Source organism: Notechis scutatus, chromosome 3 (assembly GCF_049901735.1).
Source record: "Notechis scutatus isolate UNSWTSFEM ecotype Mainland chromosome 3, rNotScu1.2, whole genome shotgun sequence".
Lineage (NCBI taxonomy): Eukaryota > Metazoa > Chordata > Lepidosauria > Squamata > Elapidae > Notechis > Notechis scutatus.
In genome coordinates, this window is record NC_142011.1 from 117365702 (window position 1) to 117388947 (window position 23246).

The 23246-nt window shown below is 38.3% G+C and overlaps 1 protein-coding gene across 27 annotated transcripts in view; it reads right to left on the bottom strand.

The window, feature by feature from the left end:
* The window catches only part of CXXC5 (CXXC finger protein 5), a 122859-nt gene that overhangs the window by 59930 nt on the left and 39683 nt on the right, over positions 1-23246 (bottom strand). The gene's annotated exons all lie outside the window — the stretch shown is intronic.

A 23246-nucleotide genomic window follows, 5' to 3' on the forward strand; every position in this document is an offset into this window, starting at 1 on the left:
AAGAGCAAAAACAAAAAAGAAAGAAGAAGCGGGAGCAGAAACAACTTCCTGCCAGCTTGATTGGGCTGACCGCCCTCTAGTAGCTCATGATGGGACCAGTCTACCCAGTCACCAGATGGCTGGGCAGAGACTAGTCTACTGAACCTCTGGGTAGCTATGCAACAGCACTAAAGTGATCACAAATTTGCCAAATTTCAATCCCATGAGTTCTGAGTCCTGGATTCTGGGCTCATTCTGCAAATTACCCATCTGAGGTATCTTGGTTCAAAATTTTTGCCCTATGATGTTCAACCAGTTAAACATTATAATCACAACCATTTTAGTAGTCACTAAACCTTGGGTCATCCTTTCAGAAATATTTCCTAAACCACAATCGTATTGCCCCTAATGTATTTGAAAAGTTCTTTAAAAAAAATTAAGACATAATTTTAAAGAGATAATTCAGATATTTATCTGCCTTGAAAGTAGCCCATGTTGAACTGTATAACACAAACATCAGCAGTTGACCACAGGAAATGCTTTATGACATTTTGTATTAGGTCACAAAATGTTTTATTATAATTTTATATCATAAAATACTTTATAAAATTTGCCAAACTGCAATTACCTAGGAGGGATGGGTCTGGATTTTGGCCATATTCTCTAAGCTAGCCCCTTGGCTCAAAGTATTTTGCTATATGATGCATCATTTCGGCCATTTAAAGGTTATAAACAAAGCGTTTTAATAGTATGTATAGGTAAAGGTGGGATTAAAAATCTAAATACAAAGACAGAAAGAGTTGCATAATTTGGCTTTGTAACTCCAAGGTTACAAAACGTTATGCATGCATGCTTCCTTACACATACTTTATACAAATAAAGGGTTTTTTGAGGTTTTTCTTGAATGTGGTAGAAAAGTGGTTCTTTCTAGGGATGGAAAATAATAGTTTTATCTTCGTTCCAGTGAAGTTAACCGTTTAGTTGTTGATTGAACTGCAATGAATATGTGGAACATAAACACAGAAGGAAGCACTTCACAACAATCCTTGCTAAGTTAATAATCTTCCCAATGCAAAGAGCAGCAGGAAAACCAGGTCCTTGATTGGAATCACTGATCAGGCAACAGTTAAAACCCAAGTCAATTGAAAGTTTTAGAGGCACCCATCATTTTATAATGCTTATAATGCATTTATGTGTTTGTTTTTGATAATACATACTTGGCATTTTTCTAAGTCTTCTAAAGTGTAAGATATCACAAGGATTCTGTTTCATTGGAAAGATCAGATATAAATTATGTAAGTAAATAAAATGTGATAAAGACTGAAGCAACTTTGAAAATGTGTGTCAAATTTCTATCTTGCTTCAAGGTATTTATACATTTGAACTTCTGGTTTTTTAAAATTAAGTTTCTTTCCAAAGGATGTTGATTAAATTTAGCACGCATAGAATAGCAAACTAATTGCCTTAAAAATGAAGATCTTTAAAAAACAGAGAACAGGAAAAAACACTTGATTAGGCGACTTTGGTGATTGATGTCTTACCTGATTTAAGCCTTTTTAAAACAGAAAAAACTAACAAGCAAGTATGCATATACATCAAAAAAGAAATAGAGATCAAAACAAACATTTGACTAATTATGTCAGAAAGTTGTGACGGTCTGGTGTTCTGACAGAACAAAACTTTAAATATTGTGAGTGTCCTGCTATCTAGAACACTGAATATTCCCCCCCCCAAAAAAAGTCACAAGGATAAATTCTAATAACAAAAGGCGTGCTTTGTGCTTTTGCACCAGGGTTCCACAAAAACAGCTAAAGAAATGAAGCCAGCAAGTGATTTCAACGGATGCGGCCCGTGAAGTGCTTTGATTTGGCCCATGGGGCTGCCCTGCAAGCGAAGGACTGGCCTGCGGTGCCTCTGCCAACAAAAATGGAGCTCGGGAGGGCGGGATGCTCCATTTTTGGCTGTGACAGTCTCCTGCAGGCCTCTTCCAGGGAAAACAGTGGTGGGTGGGACAACACAGCCCACCCAACTCCATTTTCTCTGGCAGACAGCTGCAGGAGTGATGTCGAGCTGGCTGCGCCCATCCTGGCCACACCCATCTGGCCCTCCGAGGTCAAACCCAACCCTGATGTGGTCTTCTATGAAATAAAATTTGACACCCCTGAGCTAGACAATAGCATTGGTACATTTCTATTTGGTTGAAACCTCTTCCTAATTTATATATTCAGATCCTGTGTTTCACATTTAACAATGTGCCCGCAAAGCTCAATGTACAGAACTTTATTTCTGTATTTAACAGCCAAAAGCTCAACATCTAGTAATCCTACCAGCAATGTACAGTATTATGAGTAATACATTTTTCTGCACTTGAGAGTCTGACTGGAAAAGAACATGTATATAGGGTTGGCAGTGCTACATCAAACGTCCACTGGAAAAAAAAATAAACCAGCAATTTTTCCTTTTTTCAGTTTCAATATTTTTCTTATGTTCAAAATTATTCTAAACCTTTGAATATGTTAATTTTGCCTCTCAATGCAAAATTGTAAACGATTAGGTTCTTACTATTGTCTATAGAGTAGGTACTTACTATCATCTATAAAGTTATGGTCTTTAAAATCTTTAACTTAAATAAAACAGTTTTAATATTGATACATATACCATTCATAAAACCAGGAAATTGGAAATTTTTATAAAGGTTTATAACACTGCATGGACTTCTGGATGATTATTTCTAAATAGGAACCCAACTAAAAAGAAAGTGTATTTTCTACATTGGGCAGAGAGATAAAAAGAGCAAACATGAAGCTGGGCCCTGCTAGCCTTCCTTCCTCATAACTTTTGTTTGCTAATGGTTTTTTGTCTGGAGAAGATTGCAGGATATGCTTTTACCACACATGCATCAAGAATAAGAGAGCTCAGCTCTGATGTTTCCTTTTTTAGCCTTACTCCCAACTGAAAATAATCTCCAAATGCCCATCTAATTCTTTGGGATAACTGGAATGATATTCTACTTCTGTTGAAAACAGCACCCATGAAAGAAAAACTGAGGTGGGTTAATCTAACAGTGATATTGTGCCTGATTAATCCCAAGGAATTTTTAAATCAAATCCTAGCCCACACAGAAGCTTTTTAACACATAGGGTATTATTACAGCAGCTTTTCTCTATTTTCAATACTTTTCTTCAGCAAGCTATCACCCTCATTGTTAACCTTTTCAGTACAGATGAGAAATTACTAACTATGCACTTTTAATTAGTTTCTCCTATACACCTGAAGTCTTTTTTGAGCTGTTCACAATTGCTATTTTGTTTTTGTATCTTGGAAATTTGGCATTATAAATTCTATTTTATTTGGGTTCATTATAGATTAGTACTAAGTATTAGGAAGATGTAGAATATGCAATCTTAACATAAAAAGCATCATGAAATAGATCTGCTTGAAAAATGATATGTTTTTTCTTTAAAATCATAATATATTTTCAAATGAATGCAGTAGAGCAAGTTTTGGGTTATTTTTGGTTGTCTGCTGTGTCCAGCAACACAGATCACAAAGAGGACTTCTAGAAAGAACTGAACTTCTCATTCAAGACCAATTTAGTTATTTTCAAGTAATTATTACAAAGAATTGTACCATTAAGTAGTTTAATATATTTTCACAAAAAATTCACACTAGCATCTTTCATTGTAAACAGCTAGTAAAAAAGTCATACCTTATTTGTCCTGAAATCTATTTTTATTTCAAACATTCCAAGTGCACAAGACAATATTCTCACACTTAAAAACTTAAGACAATATAATTAAAAGCACATTGGAGATTAAGACATACCAAATTTGAAACATTAATCCATTTAAAGTAAGACAATATAGTTAGAGGTTCAAAGCTAATAAGATGTCAGGTGTCGCTCTCTGCATAACAATATTGTTGCTAGTATATCTGATTTTAATTATTTTGAATTGTAATTCAAGTATAAAAGCAGTTTTAATTTTTTAAATCCGTAATTCCAGCATTTTAAAATGCCTTTGCAATACCATGTCTTCCCACTTTGAGAGTCCAATTTCCTGTATTTTTGAAGAAAAAAAATCCTCTCTAATTCTTTTCCTTCCGGTTGGTAATTTTCTCAAAGTGCTTACTCGCCGCTTTGACAAATAATTTTGAGTAAATAGTTCTCCTGAACTTTCTCTTGGAGTTGCGTTTTAATAAAAAAGAATCCTCTCACCCAGTTCCACATTGTTCACCAAAATCCACTCCAGCACAAATCTTAGGGTCTTCAGCTGTCCCAGCTTCATGGCAGCCATCTTTGGGCTGCCTCTTCTCCTCATTGTGGCTGAGGGAAAGAAAGCGAGAGATGCAGCTCTCCATGACCTTGCAGAGCGCCCCTCGGAGCCCACCAATGGGGAGAACTCGGCACGGGAGCAGAAGTCTCAAAGTAGTAGATTGCTAGTTTGAAACTGAGAATTCTATCTGTTTTCACTAGGAAGTTGATAACTGCAGAAATGTTCCCCAATCATGTATTTTAGGTGCCAAAATCAACACTATATTGATGCAGGAAAGCAATAATTAATTGATACTCTCTTAAATTGTTTACTGAATCAAAATAGAATTTTACTGTATACAAGAACACACAATATACCCCCCGATAAAACAAAACAAAGCAAGTAATTAAATTTAAAGTAGGTAAGTGACTAATAATATATGAGAAAAAAGTTGTGGCCAGAGAAAGACTAGAAAGAAGCAAAACATTATTTCAAATAAACTTTCATAATTGATTTTGGTCACCAAGTTATCAATTTCAATTTTCTTTGTGCAAAAACAAATAACTTTATTCTTTTCTGCCACATCTTGTTCATTGCTATTTAAAAAAAATAAATCACTGATTTACTATAAAAAGCCATATCTCTGTTAAAATTACAAAAAGTATCATATTTCAAGTTCAGAGCTAATAAATTATTTTTATCAGTCCATTTTAAAGAGGATGTTATAAGCTGTCTTCAAGGGTACTGGCTACATTGTGAATAAACTGTTCATTTAGGTTGACCTTCAGATCCATATTTTAATTTGAAATGAAAAAAAAATACATCACTCCATTTTAGCATTGAAAAAGGAGGATATACATTTTCACAGATAAAAATAGCTTTTTTAAAAAAAACAGAATAAGAAAAACAAAACAATAATCACTAATGCTGTAGGAATTTGTTCAAGTGTGCTAGGTATAGGATAGGAACATGTGAAACTTGTAAAACAATGAACAAAATGATAGTCCTCAATATTGCAAAACTATTACAGCAGAAAACTCCACACACTCCCCCCTTTACTCTCAAAGTCTGCTTGTGTAATCCCGTCTCCATACTGTCCCTGTTATCTGCATAAATAAAAACTTGCACAGAAGCTATTACATTAGTTAATTTAGAACATGCACATGTTTCTTTAAAAGTCAGAAAATTTTGTAAATTACAACAGTCATCAATGGGACTGATAGGCATGAAACAAACACATTTTGATTAAACAAGGGAAGAACAATTTACAAGGCAAGATAGCTGAAGTTCACTTACCTGTATCCAAAATAATCTACTTCCCAATAAATACAATTAGCTGTGTTTGAATGCTAGTCTGAAAATCTGGATCTTGATCCAACTAATTGTGCTGTCCTTGATATACAACTGTAATGAAGCCTGTCCATTACAGTCATATGTCATAATAGTTATAAACCAGGATGAACACCTGACTGACCCAATTTTATGCTCTTTTTTGTGTAGTAGTTGTTAAGAAATTGCCAGTCACTGAATGAATCAAAGGTTGCTATGGGTGTAGTTTTGTCAAAAACTGAAAGTGCTGGTTTTCAATGAAACTGTCATAAAATGTGATCATTTGACTGCGGGATGCTACTAATAACTATATATATGAGGCCATAAATGCAGTTGTCTTGCTGAGCGCCTGAAGTTCTTTCACATGATCATGGAGGTGGGGGGATGACTATTGGAACTTCGAATGCGGGATGTAAGCCCCTTTTTTGTGGTCAGTTGTAACTTTGGTCACTAAGCCATCAGTCATAAGTCAAAGACTACTTGTATTTCTGACTGTAAGCCTAGGGAGTCTTTTTACATTTAGAATGGAAATATTTGAAATGAAGGCTTCAAAACTGGGATTGCATTTTTGTGCAAGAGAAAAAGAAAAAGGGGGACACACAAACAAGCATGTAAGAAAATTCACACTAAGCATAAATAGGACAAGTAGTCCTCAATTTACAGCTGGTATCTTAAATGTTATAAAGGAGCCCACAAAAGGTACTTATGATCCAGTTCCGAAGGGGTCCAACAACTAGGGCCCTTTCCTACAGTCATAGGATAGCATTTTGGTCAACTGGCCTGCATTAACAGCTGTTTGCAGTGTCTCATGGTCACATGACTATGACTTGTCTTACAATGTTTATGCTGGGCATTTATTTCCAGTTTTGCCACAAACGCCCCACAATGAACAATGAATTCACTTAACAATCGCAATATCTGCTTAAAGACCACCATAAAAAGGATTGTAAAATCAGGTTGGTCATATAGGTGATTCGTTTTACAACCATCATAATATACAACTGTAATGAGCAGGCTCCATTATAACTGTAAGTCGAGAACTACCTGCATTTGGCATGATCATTTCTGAGGAGCCAAACAAGCTTAATTCAGTGCACAGTGGAACATTCAAAGCAGAGCACTTACTATAGACTGCAATTGGAAAACTACAGACTTTTAAATTATTCAGCCTATCTAGATAACATATATATGAGGAAGGATATAAGAAGAAAAATCTCTAGAATTGTCCCATAATGGTAGGTATAAATGGATCCCTGATGGGTTTCATTCCCAAAGTCAATCATAGTGCCACACTTTTCTTAGTGCTGACAAACACTGGATTCATCCCATTGCATAACATCTACTCAATTCATATTAACCAGAATGCAGAAGGTGTCATATTCTGCCATGTGAAAACTTTAAAGTATAGTAAGAAATTATTAGCATATGGAAACTAATCACATGAAACACATTTAATTAATTTAGTGTAATTTTACTGCTAGCTCTGTCCATTTCTTTCTCCTGCCTATCTATTTTTCAGAGGGCAATCTCAGGCACATTACCAAAGGCAAACAAGATTGGGGCCTGAAGGGACTTGTGTATCCATGATGTACACTGTCATTAGCCTAACTTCTGGAGACAAAAACAGCCGTTTCTGTCTTACTGCTTGCAAAAGACTGAAAGTAGCCTTCCAAACAACATTACTAGCCCATAGCACTGAAATTAATGCCTCCCCACAAATCTCCACACCATCATTTTGTACACTTTGAGAAAGTAAAGGGCTCCTGCTTAAACACCTAATATAAACTGATACTTAGTGCGCATGACCAGGAGAATGACCATATTTTATTTTGATTTAGAGATTTCCCAGGGGGAAAAAGTCAGTCCATGTTGCATAGACACTTCAAAGCAAATAAATATTTTTCAGAGTATAAGACGTTCCAGAGTATAAGATGCACCTTAGTTTTTGGGGAGGAAAATAAAGGGGGGAGGATTCTGCCTCTGCCTACCAGCATCCATTGGTATTCATCCGGCTAGCATCCTGTCAGTGTGTGAGTTGAGGACTGTTTGGAAACTGAAACAGTATTGGCTGTGAGCAAGGAGACAGCAAGGAGCCTGGGTGTGGCTTAGCTCAACTGTTCTGTACTAAAGCTGCATGCTGCTCTGAAACTGAAACAGAAGCTCCTCTCCTCTGCTTGTGTTTTGGAAAACCTGCTTTTGGTATTGTATATTTACTTCATGTGTTACATATAAAGAGAAGTTATTGAATCCTGCTGAATCAACTTGTGTGTGCTTTCTGGATGGGATTGCTGCTGCAAACTCTGACACGTCCTTGCAGCAAATAGTGAACAGCCAGGTCAGCTTCAGCACATTATTGCAGCCTGATTCAGCAGGAGCAGCTGATCGATGGGTGGATCGGCCTCCCGGAATACCCCCCATCAGCTGTTCCAGGCTGCAGGGATTGCCACAGACCATCACCGTCTCCGTGCCTGGCGTCTTTGGCCTCGTGGGCAGAGCTACAGGCGGTGTATAAGAAGCACCCAAATTTTCACCCTCTTTTGGGGGGGGGGGAAGTGTGTCTTATGCTACGAAAAATACAGGTAGTTAGTTTGGCCTGCATATCAAGTGTCACAACCTATGCGTTTTAAAAAGAAACGACTAACACAAAACAATTCAATTTATAAAAGGTTTAGACCTACACTTGTGTACCCAATTATAAGGCAAGTTGTATTTTTGAGGATTACTGTTCAGAAAGGTGTACTGTTTTCCTCCACTGTAAATCTTCCGTTTAAGAAGGGCCCACTATTTCTCAATATGGTTTAGGACAGGTGAGGAAGGGGGTCATGTCATTATTCTTCCATCTTTAAGGCCTTTACTGGCTAGCCACGCAGTTAAGTACTTCGATGCATGCGATGGAGCATTATCGTGCATAAAAATCATGAACTTCTTGAAAGACCCAGGCTTTTTCCCATACCACTGCTTGAAAAAAGGGTCTTCTAAAAACTAGCAATAGGTTTGGCAGTTGATTTTGAGTCCATCATCAACCCAAAAGGCTCCAACTAGCTCATTTTTAATAATATCAGTCCATAACAGTCCCCAATCTCCACCTTGCTAGTGTCTGGGTCGAAAAGAGCTCTATGCCCGTTACTGATCCAGCCACGGGCTCATCCATCCGGTTCATCAAGAGTCACTCTCATCTCATTGGTCCATAAAACCTTTAAAAAATCTGCCTTCAGATATTTCTTGGCCCATCTTGCTGTTTCAACTCATGTGTCTTGTTCAGTGGTGGTTGGGTTTCAGACTTCCTTACCATGGCCATATCTCTGAGCACTGAACATCCTGTACTTCTGGGCACTCCAAGTAGGCTGCAGTTCTGGAATATGACAGCACTGGAGGATAATGGATTCCTGGTAGCTTCATGTTTGATTCTTCTCAAATCTTTGGCAGTTAAATCTGTGTCTTTTTTTTCTCAACACATTTCTTGCAACCCTGTTGACTATATGCAACAAAATGTTTGATGGATCTGTGATCACACTCCAATATCTTAGCAACTTCAAGAATGTTGCATCTCTCTGAAAGACTTTTTACAATTTTTGACTTTTCAGAGCCAGTTAAATCTCCTTTTTGGTCCATTTTGCCTGAGGATAAGAAGCTACCTAATAATTATGTACACCTTGATATAGGGTGTTGATCTCCTCAGGCCACACCTTCCCTCATTACACAATACACATTCACCAGATATGCTTATATCCACTAAGCATTCAAGTTCATACAGCTTAGAGGTGGAAAATATGCATAAAAATGGTATGGTCAAAATACCCACTTGCCTAATAATTGTGCACAGTGTATGTATTTAAAATTATGTCTTCAATATAATAAGAACATGCACTTAGAATACTTTAATTTTAATTATCTGATCAGACTCCGAGGTGCCACATGAAAATTAATTCATTTACCAGTGAACCAAAACAGTAGAGCCCTTTCATACATGAATACGAAAGAGTTTAGTGAGCTGCAGATAAAGAAAATGGAGAGTATTACATCATGTTATTAAACACGTATTTATTTAATTTTTTAAAATGCTGCAAAACAGCTACTTTCTTTGCCACTTGCTTGGACCATGGTGAAGGCTGTGAAGTGAGGGCAAGATTGCAACTGACATGAGAGCTGAGCGTGCAGGGAGGCAGCCACACAGCCACTAACAAAACATGTGAAGCGTTTTGATCATAAACACTTCAAAAAGCCACAAGAAACATTGTGACCCATTTGGCATGACTCTAGCTGGCACACAGACTAACAGAAATATCTAAGCCCTTAGTGGCACAGGAGAATATATGGACAGCATCTTATTACCCAAAGAATATTTATTTAGTGGTTTTTCTTGCTCTGTTTAACTGGGGGAAAATGTATTTCTGAAGGTCACAAATAAATTTTAAAAATTGAATGGTATTGACATTACAACATTTGACTAAAGATGTACCATCAGATAAATTCTGCCGGAAGTCAGAAATCTGTTAAAAACTATCCAAATTTTATTTCTATCTGATTTAACAAATTTGGAGATATAATTTACTTATTTTGTATTAAGTTACACAAATTGGCCATTCTGAATTAGCACTTCATTTGTAGCATTTCCAACAGGTGTTTATTTTTATGGAGAAAAAAAGGACCTAATCAGACAGCCACGTACATGTTTACAAACACTTATTCTATATTCATTCCAATGGTGGGAGTAATTTTTTTTTTACTATTTGTTCTGTGGGTGTGGCTTGGTGGGCGTGGCAGGGGAAGGATACTGTAAAATCTCCATTCCCACCTCACTCCAGGGGAAGGTTACTGCAAAATCCCCATTCCCTCCCCACTCCTGGGAGAAGATTACTGCAAAATCCCATTCCCTCCCCACCCCACTAACCTGATTTCCAGCTCCATTCTCCTGTGCAGGGCAACAAAAGAAGCCACAGCCGATCAGCTGGGACTTGGGAAGCAGAGAATAGATGAGGGTGGGGCCAGTCAGAAGTGGTATTTATTTGCCAGTTCTCTGAACTTCTGAAAATTTCCGCTACTGGTTCTCCAGAACTGGTCAGAACCTGCTGAATACCACCTCTGGTTCATTCACTCACAAAGTTATTTAGTCAACCCTGTCAACTATTTCATATCCCACATTTTGGATTCCACGACATCTGTTAAAAATTGAAGTAGCATTTTTAGCCATTTGAAAGACCATTACACCATTATCATGGACCTCCCCTTGGCTCTTCCAAATATTCCTTAACAGGTCTGTGTTTTAGCCATTATTACATGCCTAGTTCAGCAAAGTAACAGCTGATGGCCACAGGAATAACTTATTATGCTATACAAAATCTTCAATAGCTAAGATTTCTGAGACTCAAAATCTGATCAATTTTCAGGGATAGAAAAATTGAATTTATTCTGGACTAACTCACCAACACATTCTATACATGAGCAGTGTTATATGAATTTGCAATTCTACCTAAGACCAAAATGTGCTTTTGCTATAGAAACTGGCTTCCTAGATCCTATTGATCAATAAACATTATGATAATTACAGGTCTAAATCATCTAACTATCTCAACTCGGGGGGAGGGGGGAATGGGGCCTTGGTACTTACCTGATACGCCCATTCTCGGTGAGCTGCAACGAGCATCCAGAGAGTGGGAGGTACTTAGCCTCTGCTCGGATAGACTGGGCTTAATTGATAGGAGGCTCTTACTCCTCCCTGGCGTCTCTCAATTTTGGCGAAGACGAGATGATGCAAGCTCCATCCTCTCCCTTGTTATGTTTGTTCGTTCGTTTGTTTTGCTGTTGTTTTTTTACGTATATCCAGATTAGTCGTTGGCCGGAACAGGATCCCACCAGACGGATATAGGGTGGGGCTGGATGCTCGACGCAGCTCACCGAGAATGAGCATATCAGGTAAGTACCAACACCCCTTCACCATTGAGCTGTTCCGAGCATCCAGAGTGGAAGACATACCAAAGCTTGGCTTGTCGTACAGGAGAGTCTCCATCTGGATTGGAGCCCCCGCAGTGGACTCGTTGTAACACCCTCCTACCAAAGGAGGCATCAGCAGAAGCAAATACATCAATTTTGTAATGTCGAATGAAAGGCGATGGGGAGACCCATCTCTACATATTTCTGCTATAGGAGCTTGCATGGCCCAGGCCACTGAAGTTGCCGTGCTCCTTGTTGAATGCGCCATGATGCCCCTAGGCATGGGTAATGATTGAGTCTCGTATGCCTTGGCTATTGTTGCCTTTAGCCACCTGCCTATAGTTGAAGGTGAGACCTTATGCCCTTGAGTAGTTGGCTGAAAAGATACGAAGAGGACTTCAGTCTTCCTGAAAGGAGCCGTTCTATGTAAGTACGTACGTAGAGCTCTGTGGACATCCAGTTGGTGCCATTGATGCTCGGGGCCCTGAGAAGGCCTGGGACAAAAGTTTGGGAGAACTAGCTCTTGTGCCCTGTGGAAGGCAGAATTGACTTTTGGTGTGAATGTGGGGTCTGCTCGGAGAACCACTCTGTCAGTATGGAATATACAGAGGTCCTTTTGGGCCGATAGAACTGCTATTTCTGAGATACGTTGTGCTGATGTTATAGCTATGAGGAACACTACCTTGTATGTAAGAAAATGGAGACTAGTAGTTTTCAGTGGTTCAAATGGGCTCTTCGTGAGTGCAGTGAGTACCTTATTAAGGTCCCAGGTGGGGTAACGATGTACCACTGGTGGACATAAATTTGTGGTGCCCCGAAGAAAACTCTTTATCCGTGGGTGATGGGAAATGGATGTTAGACCTTCCCAGGCCACCACTGAGGCAATAGCTGCCACCTGTCGTCTTAAAGTGTTTGGAGAGAGACCCCTATCGAGATCATCTTGAAGAAACTCTAAAACCTGTGCCACTGACGGCGAAAATGGGTCTACTTTGGATTTGGTGTACCATTTGTAAAAGATAGTCCATGTGGCATTATATATACGGCTCATAGAAAGGCGCTGAGCTGCTTGAATGGTGTTGATCACCCTGGTCGAGAGATTCTCCTTTCTTAGATGTCTCCGCTCAACCTCCAAATGGCTAGGTGTAGCCATTGAGGGTCCAGATGTTGGATCAGTCCCTGGGTGAGCCGAATTTTGTGTGGTGGAATTTTCCACGGTTCTTCTGTGGACAGGCCCCTCAGATCCGCGAACCACGGCCTCCTGGGCCAGTATGGTGCCACCAAGATCAGTTCCACTTTCTCGTCCAGCAGCTTTTGGATCACCTTGGGTATCAGCGGGAGAGGGGGGAAGGCATAGAGGAGTCCCTGGGGCCACTGGCACCAGAGGGCGTTGATGTTCTCCGCCGCCTGGGATAGGTATCTTGAAATGAATGTCGGGAGCTGCGAGTTCAGGGGAGAAGCGAACAGATCTATAACTGGCAAACTGAATCTCTGAACCGCCTCCTGAAACAGATCCGGGTGTAGGCGCCATTGATTGGTCGACTGTGGCCCTGCTTAATCAGTCTGTGATAAGCTGCCTATCACACCAAAGGCTGTGCTAAAACTGGGGGACGCTAGGGAGGAGCCAGGGAGGAGTAAGAGCGTCCTATCAATTAAGCCCAGCCTGTCCGAGCAGAGACTAAGCACCTCCCACTCTCACTCTCTGGATGCTTGGAGCATCTCAATGAAGAACTAGCCCCCTTACGCAAATGATAGCCTTTGTGCATAGATCGGTTTGAAAATATACAGATAATGGGATCCAAAAGTGGACAAATATTTAAATTTCTAAATATTTCAGGATGTTAAATCTAACTTTGAACTAGATATCTATACGAAAAACCAACCCTTGCTCTTTAAAAAGTCTGTAATCAATATATATGGTTGACACCACACATAATATTAAATCAAGATTTTTAAACCATGATCAGCTGAACTAACCAAAGTGTCTGGATCTGACATTATGTTTGGCCAGAAACAAGGAACAGTGTCTTAATGTAGTTATGTGCTCTGCAGGGCTGCAACATCCATAGGTCAACATAGTAGCTGCAACCATATGACTTAAATCTTTTTTAAATGTGTCAGAATGCACATAAATGGGGTGAGGGGATTTCAATCACACAGTTGCAGCTGCCATTACTGCTTTTCACCCACACACACCGTGGATTCTACAAGATACACAAAAAACAAGAATCTAAAAAAAATAGTAATTATGAAAACCAACAGGTAATGAGATAGTCACAATCCAAAAGAGAAATAGACATGTTTAAATTCAATTAAAATTAATAGATTTAAGCATGCCCAACATTGTGTTAGATTACTCAACTCTGCTAGCATGATGAGATTGGCTGATGGCCCAAATTCCAGAAAAACATGGGGAAAGTAATTTCTCAATTTCATCAACAAATCTATCCACACAATTCCCTTACAATTAACAGAAAAATCAGGTCTCAGATAATAATCATCTATAATGAAGAAAGAAAGAAAAGAACAGAACTTAAATTAGTGCTTGCTGATCAAAACCATCCAAGTTAATTATATTTTGATCAACATGGGTCCTCCAGCATAACAAATTCAGTTGTGAGCAGTGAAAGAGGCATGCCTGTTGGTGTAAAAATGGCTGGCACAGGAAATCATAGCTATTTACAAAACACCAATATACCAGAATGTTGCCTACTAGATATAAACCCTCTTACTTTTGTCCTTCAGGAGCAGATAGACATATTAATGAAATATTTGTAGACTTCTGGTTACCCATCAATCTAATGGGCCCTCAATTGAGTCTAAACAAATCTTTGGATATAGTAGATACTAGAGGTTATGTCTTCACTTTGCATCATGCCAATTAACTATTGTTTTAATTAAAAAGCTGGTCAGACAACCTTCACTACTTGGATACATCATGCTAACCTGTTTTTGGACATGAAGATAGGAAAAAAATATGCTTTCAGGGAAGTGAACCATTGTGAAACTATGGCTTCTACTCAGACAACATGTTGCAACAATGTACTTCCTTGTTTGAGATTTCCTGACTTTTTATCTGTTTTGTGCCCCATAGAAATCTCTAAGCAATGGTAGAGTGTATGAGAAGAACAGATTGAAAAAAGGAGGAAAACCAAACCAAATTTGTACAAACAACTTGTGATTACTTAGCTGCAAAGGAGCTAAAACTCACATTATTTACAAATAACATCTAGATTTTACACATCAGAGTAAATCACAATCAGTGAGCAAAAAATACAGAGGAAACGGGGATCATGATGTATGACTCAAAAAATCCACATCTCCACTAGACTTCAACAAATACAGGCATGATATTCCGCTCTGGAAAAAAATCGGGCCGGCCAAAGAGACCCCCGCCGCGCGCCCGGGAGCGCTCGCTGCTTTCCTCGCCGGGCCGGGCGGCGGCGTGTTGCACGGAGGCTGGTCTGTGGCTGGCCCAGCTCCCTTTCCTGCCGCTCAGCGGCCTCCGCTCGCACCGCCCGGCTCCGCTCAGGTATCCGGCTGGGGCTGTCAGGAGTTGCCGCCGGCGCAGCCCACGCCCAGTCCCGTTGCCTCGGGAAGGGAAAGGCAAAACCAGGAGCCGCTGCTGCTGTTGCAAAGCGCCGCCGCGGCTCTTCCTTTTTGCCTTTCCCTTCCTGAGGCAACACGGAACTGGAGCGCGCGAGCCGCGCCAGCAACTCCTGACTCGGGGCCTCCGAGGGGAGGGGAAGGAGGAGAAGAAGGGGTGGGGGGAAAGGAGGGGGCGATTCCCAAAAATCGGAATTCGATTTTAATCGGAAGAATATCATGCCTGCAAATAGATAAAATGTTTTTGTTTTTTTTGTAGTCATTCAGAGTTTTCCAGATAGATGGGGGGGGGGGGTATTAATTGTACAAATGTTTTAATTGCAATTTTTAGTACTGCAAGCAACATAAAAGACATTAAGTAGTTAACATACAAATGTTTGTATGCATAACAAAGGCAAGTGACCTTAAGCTCCTGAAGGAAAGCCAGAATGTAGGTTCAAAAAAACCTCCCAAAGTTACAATTTAAAACAATTTCAGGACTTAATTGCCAGCTGAAATATATCCATCTGAGCCACTTTAATGTTTTTGCACTTTAGCGGCTCCACACACAACCAAGACTGTTAAGATATATATGTTTCTTTTTCTTTCGGCTTTCTATAGTGCTGGACCATGAGATGGTAATTTTTAGTAATTTCTATTAATCAAATTAAATTTTAAATGAAAGCTAGAGTCCACACAAACAATGTTTCATCTCTAAGCTATATCTTATGGCTCACAGACTGACAACTAACTTATCCATAATTTATTCATTTAATCTATTTTTTGGCTTGCATGACACAATTACCGTATGCCAAATTACAGTTTAACTCCTAGTCTTACAAGAACAACCCCAAAATAAATTCTCCTTAAAGTTCAATCCTGATAATTGTATGACCATTATAATATTTCTTGTCTTGCTTTTTGTTAGTTTATATCCATTTTTATTTATTAAACTTATATGTCGCACATCTTGCCTAGGGGCAACTCTAGGCGATTTTCTGTGAGAATAATGTGTTGTACACTTCCTCCCTACTTTTCCCCAAAAAACTCCACTTTGCTGCTTTCAAATACCAGATGGTACCATCAAATTCAAATCAGATATCAATGAAAATCACAGGAAACAGCTAGGTTTAGTATTTTAAACTCAGATTATAGCACATGAGAAAGATAAATTAAGACTAAATATGAAATGTACATTTACTAACAGACAGCAAAGGTACATACTGCCAAGGTCTGTTTTCTGCCTGTAAATATATGGCTAAGAAAGCTGGATCATTAGAAAGGCTGAACAAATTTGTTAACTTTAATTTGGATGCTGGAATAAATTGTTGAGAATATCTTAAGTGATTGAAGAATAAATCACTTGGTGTTGGATGAAACAGAAGAAGATTGCTCATTGGAAGCACTGATAATGAATATAAAAGGCTGTTAAAAATAAAAAATTAAAAAATGACTGGAGAACATTCTGACTCCATGGGAAACTCAGATGCAATAAAAAAATCGATGATAGAAGACAAGGTGGCCAGATACTGTTGTTGTTAACACCAGCATCGACTTAAGCATTTAAACAAACTCAGAAGAAACAGTTACTGACAGAAAATCCTGGCCAAATAAAAAGGATGCCTATTATGCCATAGATTCATAAATAAATAAAAAACAAAAGCAACTATTTCCCAGGTTTGTATGAAAAAGTTGTTTTGTCCGAAAAATGGAGGGATAGGGGGAGGACAGAGAGAGAAAAGTGCAAGTCTAAGGACACCACAGAAAGTGCACAATTTAGAGAAGAAAATCTCTGCCAGTGCTGTAAGTTCCTGCATCAAATAAGGAGGACCTAAAACAAAATGTTGCAGCAAAATTGACAAATTGTGATTTGTCAAAAACTAATAGATGTATTACAAATTGCCAGCAATAAATTGAAAATACAAAATACCAAAAAGGAACATGTCCCAAATAAAATTCCATTATAGGATTTACAAACACAAAGAGCTATTGTAGTAACTAGTATGAAATTCAATTATTCCAACATATGGAGGTAAGACCAATTGGAATCTAGTTACAGCCGTAGTTATAATTGACCTTAAGGTTAAGCAAAAGAGGGCAATTACCAGATGATGTGGGGAAAGCAGCACAGGGATGCTGCAACCTTCAACTGGAGAAGATCCTGGACTAGACAGACCTTAAGCCTGATCCGATTCCTGCAAATCTTTTAGTAAATCATCTAGCAGACTGTTATTAAAATTTGAGTCAGGTTATACCGCAGAATAGCACAACATCTGACATCTTAAGTTATAACTCCTGGAGCATCCCCTTGAAGCAAACAGTGCCTGTCCTGGTTTAAGAATATTACAAGTTGTAATCCAACACAATCGGAGCACGACGGCTGAAGCTGTTGATCAGCATAGAGGTTTCTGTATTTTCATCTTACAAGGCTAAGAAATAGGACCACACAGATGTGCAAGCAGTGTTTTAAAGTAAAAGGTGGCCAGAGAGGCCCCTACAAAAGCCCCCAGCAAACGTATGGACAAGTGGATATCACTATTTTTAAAAGTACAACTGCACTAAAATTTTAGAATCTCTGAGCACTGCTCATGCTCACTCGGGCTGTGGAGATGGATAATGAACATAAAATACAAAATGAATGTATATTTGTCATCAATGATAAGAATTTATAGATTTCAGTAAATATTTTTTAAAAACTGGAAAATATTGGACATGGGTTGAGCAAAAAAAAAAAATTAAGATACAGGTCAGACTAGCAGTTAACTAGTTCTACTCACACCTAAGAAAACTCAAGATTATGATGTAAATTAGATGTAAAGTGCTAATAAATTTAAATGTGTATACCCCAAGTGCTAACCAATTTACATGTCCTATTAGCATACATATATCTCAAGTACATCCAAGTGTTGCAGGACATGCCTAGATGCATAATCACTTTATATGTGGCTCACATCAAATTTATTTTAGCCCTAAGTGTCTAAATGACAGGAAAAGGACTGAGAATGAAATAGCTAAAATTTAGCTCTGGATACTAAGCGGTATATTCTAGTAAAAGTGCTGCTGTTAGGAGTTTTGCACTGTGGATAACCAGCCTTGCTCTAGTTTTACTCAGATATTCTTCATAGGATTGGGCATGCCAGGTCAACTGACTGGTGACATAACAGCAGCTAACTATTTCTGACTGCAACTACATATTGCCAAATATTCTATTAAGCTAAAAATGACTATGCAAAGAGCAACTTTTAAAAATTATTTTAAGCTCATCATGGCTATGTTTATTTGCCAAAACAGCAATAAAGGCATTTGCCCCCTTACTCTTGACTTCTGCAGCAAAACCCAGCAGCTTGTTTTATTGCTTGTTTGTTTGTTTCTATTTATACAGCCATCCCTCTTGCCAAGGTAACACCTGTATCTCCTTGCTTTGATGGCAGGGATCTCTAATAAACAATACATGCAAGGCAAAGTCACTTTGCAGCTTGACTGTTAATGATTTCATAGACACAACCATACAGTTTCCTTTTTGAGATTAGCCAAGGTCAATTAGGTGCTGCTACTGCTAGCAGCCACACAAGCATTCATTAATGCTAAAGACACTTCTTTGGACTTAAAAGCACAAACCACAGAACATACCCACCCAAATGAAAACCAAAGCTGAATTTGTCTACATAAAAGTTTAAAACTGGCTCTGTTTTATTAATAAAATTGATATTTTTCTTAATTTTATAACTAGGCTGACCTTGATATGCCACCACATAAAACTTAGGCAGTAATTTCAATTAATTGTACATATTCTTTTTAGCTTACCTATCCTATTTAAAGTTATAATTAATCATTACCATATTTAACTTAATTTCTTCACAAATTAATTTGTTCATATAATTAACATGTGGAATAAAGTAGGTTTTATCACTTTAGTAAAATAAAATATTGAATATGCTGGTGAAATAATCCTTACATAGCACTATTTAACTATTATATAACTAATATATAACTATTCCCAACTAGCTTCCATTTTATTTAAGAAGACTGACCTTAACTAAGTAAATGGGAGCTCACCCTTAAAAAAAAATTGATCATCTGCTAAAACATTTTACACCTGTGAAATGATTAAGATAAGCTATTTCCTAAAATTTTAAAGAGAAACAAATCATTTCTTCAATAGGACACCTGAATACAGCTTACCTATTTATATTTTTAAAAGACAAAGTTTCCCAAGACAACTTATTGCTGGATCTTGTCCTATATTTCCTACATTTGTTTTGTTTTAAATTAAAATAGATCCTTGCCTTTACTTATTTTCTAGACTAGAGTACCATGTTGAAAACAAGGAATATATGAAAGGTTATGAATATAAAATATAGAGATGATATGGTGAAGGAGTAAGAAGTTATTCTTGTTTGTTTCAGTTGTGAAGTACTACATGTGTGCTGCTTTGGGTTCTCTGATAAATTCCCTAAAGTAGTTTGAAATGGTCTTACAGAAATTAGAATTTTAGGAAGCTACCAAAATTTTGCCCAACAGCTTATCGTAGTACTATATTTCAATAAAAATTACAATAAAAATAAGTTTACTGAAAAAGTATGTTTTGCCTAAGAAACAACAGCAATAATTAGATATCACCTGCAGTCATATTTAGAAATGTTTTCAATTGTACAATTTTTAATCAGAACTATTTAGTATTTGCCCAGTAGCTCCCAGGTATAATACAAGTTGATTTACGTATGAAGACTTAACTTCATACAGTAAATATTCTTTTAAAAATTGCAGTGTATTGATAAAGCAACAAAAGAAGTATAGCACTGTTTGTGTGCAAATCAGATATTTTGTCACAGCACAAAGGTTTGGCTTAAAAATCCCTGCATTTGTATAACAAGCATCTAGTTGCATTTGACAAGCTAAACACATTTCTGGAAGGAAATAAACAATCATTTCAGGGATTGGGTGGGGGACAGTATTCAAAATATAATTCTGCTCAACTGAAAAAGACAATTGCTCATGAATAGAGTTCCATCTTCCAACTGAAGAGTATTTATAAGTTAACTGCCACACCAAAGGGAGGAGGGTTAGTAGATGAATTCACTCTTCATGTGTAAATGACATGGACGGAAGCAGAGTATGAAAAGTTTTCAAAAGGCTTCTTAGCCTTTTTATTCAGGGAGAAAGCCTCAGTTTGAAAAGATGAGCAGCTACTGAGATAATAAATTGATCTCCTTTCTCACCTGTACCAAATCCTTTATTCCCCAACATTACACATTACCAAAGTAATAAACCAACTATTTTCCTTTAAATGTACTCTCAAAATTTATCTCCATAGCAAACCTTTGGCTTAATATTCTTTCTTGATCATAGCCAGCATACAAAAATGTGATGCCTTTTCTCTGCTAATATTAATTCAGTGTATGGCTCAGCTATTAAATAGGAAGTGAAAAAGTGGGAGGGGTTTAGATCATAAAAAGATGTCATGACATTCCAACTCATTCTGCCTATTTTTCATTGTTTCCACCTGTTGCTGTTTATTTTTCTTTCATTCTAACTTACATTGTAGACACATTCCTTGAAGGCAGATCTATTTTCCCTTTTACAATTCCATAAACAATCATGGCCTTATACAGATAAGCACTGGCATATATAATATTTTTGAAGATCACAAGAAAATCACAGTAGAAATGTGAATTTAATTTATGGAGGTTTTTTTAATGATTACTAGGCATTCAATAACTGTTGTTCTCTGGGTAATGTACAGAATATAATTAAAGCAAATGCAAAGTTGTGAAATGCAAATATTCAAGTCTACAAATAGAAGCAAATAATGTAAAACAAAGCTACAGTAGTTAAAACCGATTCATATAAAAATATAGGGGCTCATGTTAATTTTAACAGCCCATGCTAACAACATGGATTTGTTCCAAATCCATGGTAGGCAGATGAAAACAGATTAGGGGGAACTCTGAAAAAGCCACTACTTATGTGCCTACCCTATCTCAACTTGCAGAGAAACTCAAAGTACAGCCTCTACTTATGATCTCAAACCCTGGTCAGTCAAGTATATATATATATACAAACAGGAAAAAAATACCAAAGAACTTCTGCATGTAGTAGGTGAAGTCAGATGAGAAATCTTAGGTATTTCAGACATACTTAACTGGAGGAAACTCTTCTGCCTCATGACAATTTCTCAAATGAAGTAAGAAACAAAGGGCTCGGGTTTTGGCAATATTCTTTAGTCATAATATATTTTCCATATGTCAGGAAAACAGTGAGTTCTCATCAGATTTTGGATTTTGTTACTAATTTTTAAAATTGATTTTGTTATAAACATGGAATATTCCAGATGCAAAATACCATTTCTTGATGATGCCCTTAAGAAATCTGAATTCAGTGTGAGAAACAAACATGTCCCTGAAAAAAAAATTTGGGAGGGGGGGGGAGATAAATTACAGTATTGGAAACTACCAAAATCTGAGACTAGATTTCCTACTCATTTACCGAGAAGGGGCGTTGGTACTTACCTGACACACCCTTTCTCTGTGAACTGTGAAGATCATCCATTGATTGGGAGATGCTTCTGTTGCTCGTCCGATAGGCTGGGCTTTAATTGTGAGGATGTTCCTCCTCCTTCTCCATGGGACTCCTCTCTGGCGTCCCCAGTTTGGGCGAAGTCGAAGTGATGAAAAACTTTCTTCTCCTTCACCCTTTCTAATACTTGGCCGGAATAGCATCCCACCAGACAAATAAGGGTGGGGATGGAGGCTCTTCACAGCTCACAGAGAAAGGGCGTGTCAGGAAAGTACCAATGCCCCTTCTCCAGATGAGCTGTTCTGAGCATCCATCCCCACCATAGAGACAACTTGGCCCTATTTATCTTATTAACTGTTGTATGTTATGATTCTTGATTCTTAATGAATGTATCTTTTCTATTATGTACACTGAGAGTATTTATACCAAGACAAATTCCTTGTGTATCCAATCACACTTGGCCAATAAAGTATTCTATTCTATTCTGTCTTGAGAGACTCCTCTGCTTCAGTTGGAATTGCAGAGGAGGATGACAATGCCACCACTGGTTCATCTACTACTGTGGTATTGAGAAATTTAGAGAAATCAGAAGGCACATTAAATTTTTTCTATCATATCCTGTAAGAGGGGAATACGCCACTGAAGACGCCCCTTGTTTCTGGATAAGGTCCGAAAACATCTGCGGGACAGGTATGACTTCCTCTTCCACTATTGGTTGGGAGAAGATCAAATCATCCCCTTGCAGTAAAGATTGTTGGGCCGAGGGGGATGGGATATCAAGGTGGGCAGTAATTTTTGCCTTAAACAACAGAGATCTGAAAGGTTGAGGGTGAAACAGACCCGTAAAGGTCGGTTGGTCTGGTGTAATGCCTTCAATGTCTGACATGCCCCCTTTTTTAGGGGATCTACCTCTGTCAGGTTTTGGTCACTGTCATGAGTAGCCCTTCATCTGGTCCTCTAGTTCTCCCTGATCCTGTACATTGTGTGAATGTGTATTTTGGTTATATAACACTCCTCTGATGGAGGTACCTGCTGTAATGAAGGTCCGTTCTGCATAGCGAATGAATCGAGAATCGAAGTCACAAAGTGGAGGCTGCCTAGCCATCAACGTCTGCTATACCTCGGCTGCGATGCCCCGTCAAATCGTCATCTCCATCCAGGCCTTCATTTGTCAGGGATATCCTCTGAGAGGAGGTATCCTGGCATAGTCCCGCAGCTGTCTGTCTGGCAGGTAGCGATGCTGAAGGCCTGGGTTGAACCGGTCCCTCCTAGGCCCTCCTGGATGGCAGTGAGAGAGCCAGGGATGGCGGCAAGGTATCTGGAACTGGGACCGGCCTGGGGAAGAGGACTGAGACTACTGTTCAACCTCCCCCATGCATTTTTTAATATGCTTATCTGGCTTCTCTTGGCATCCTTTTCTGCAGTCTTAGAAGTCTCTCTAGGATGTTTTGACATACTGTGTGATGGCTTGGATTGTCCTCTGGAATTATTTTTGCTTGCCCATGTAATTTCTGATCTAAAGTCCACAAGGCAAGATATATACATATATACATACATACATACATACATACATACATACATACACAGGTGAAACTCAAAAAATTAGAATATCGTGCAAAAGTTCATTTATTTCAGTAATGCAACTTAAAAGGTGAA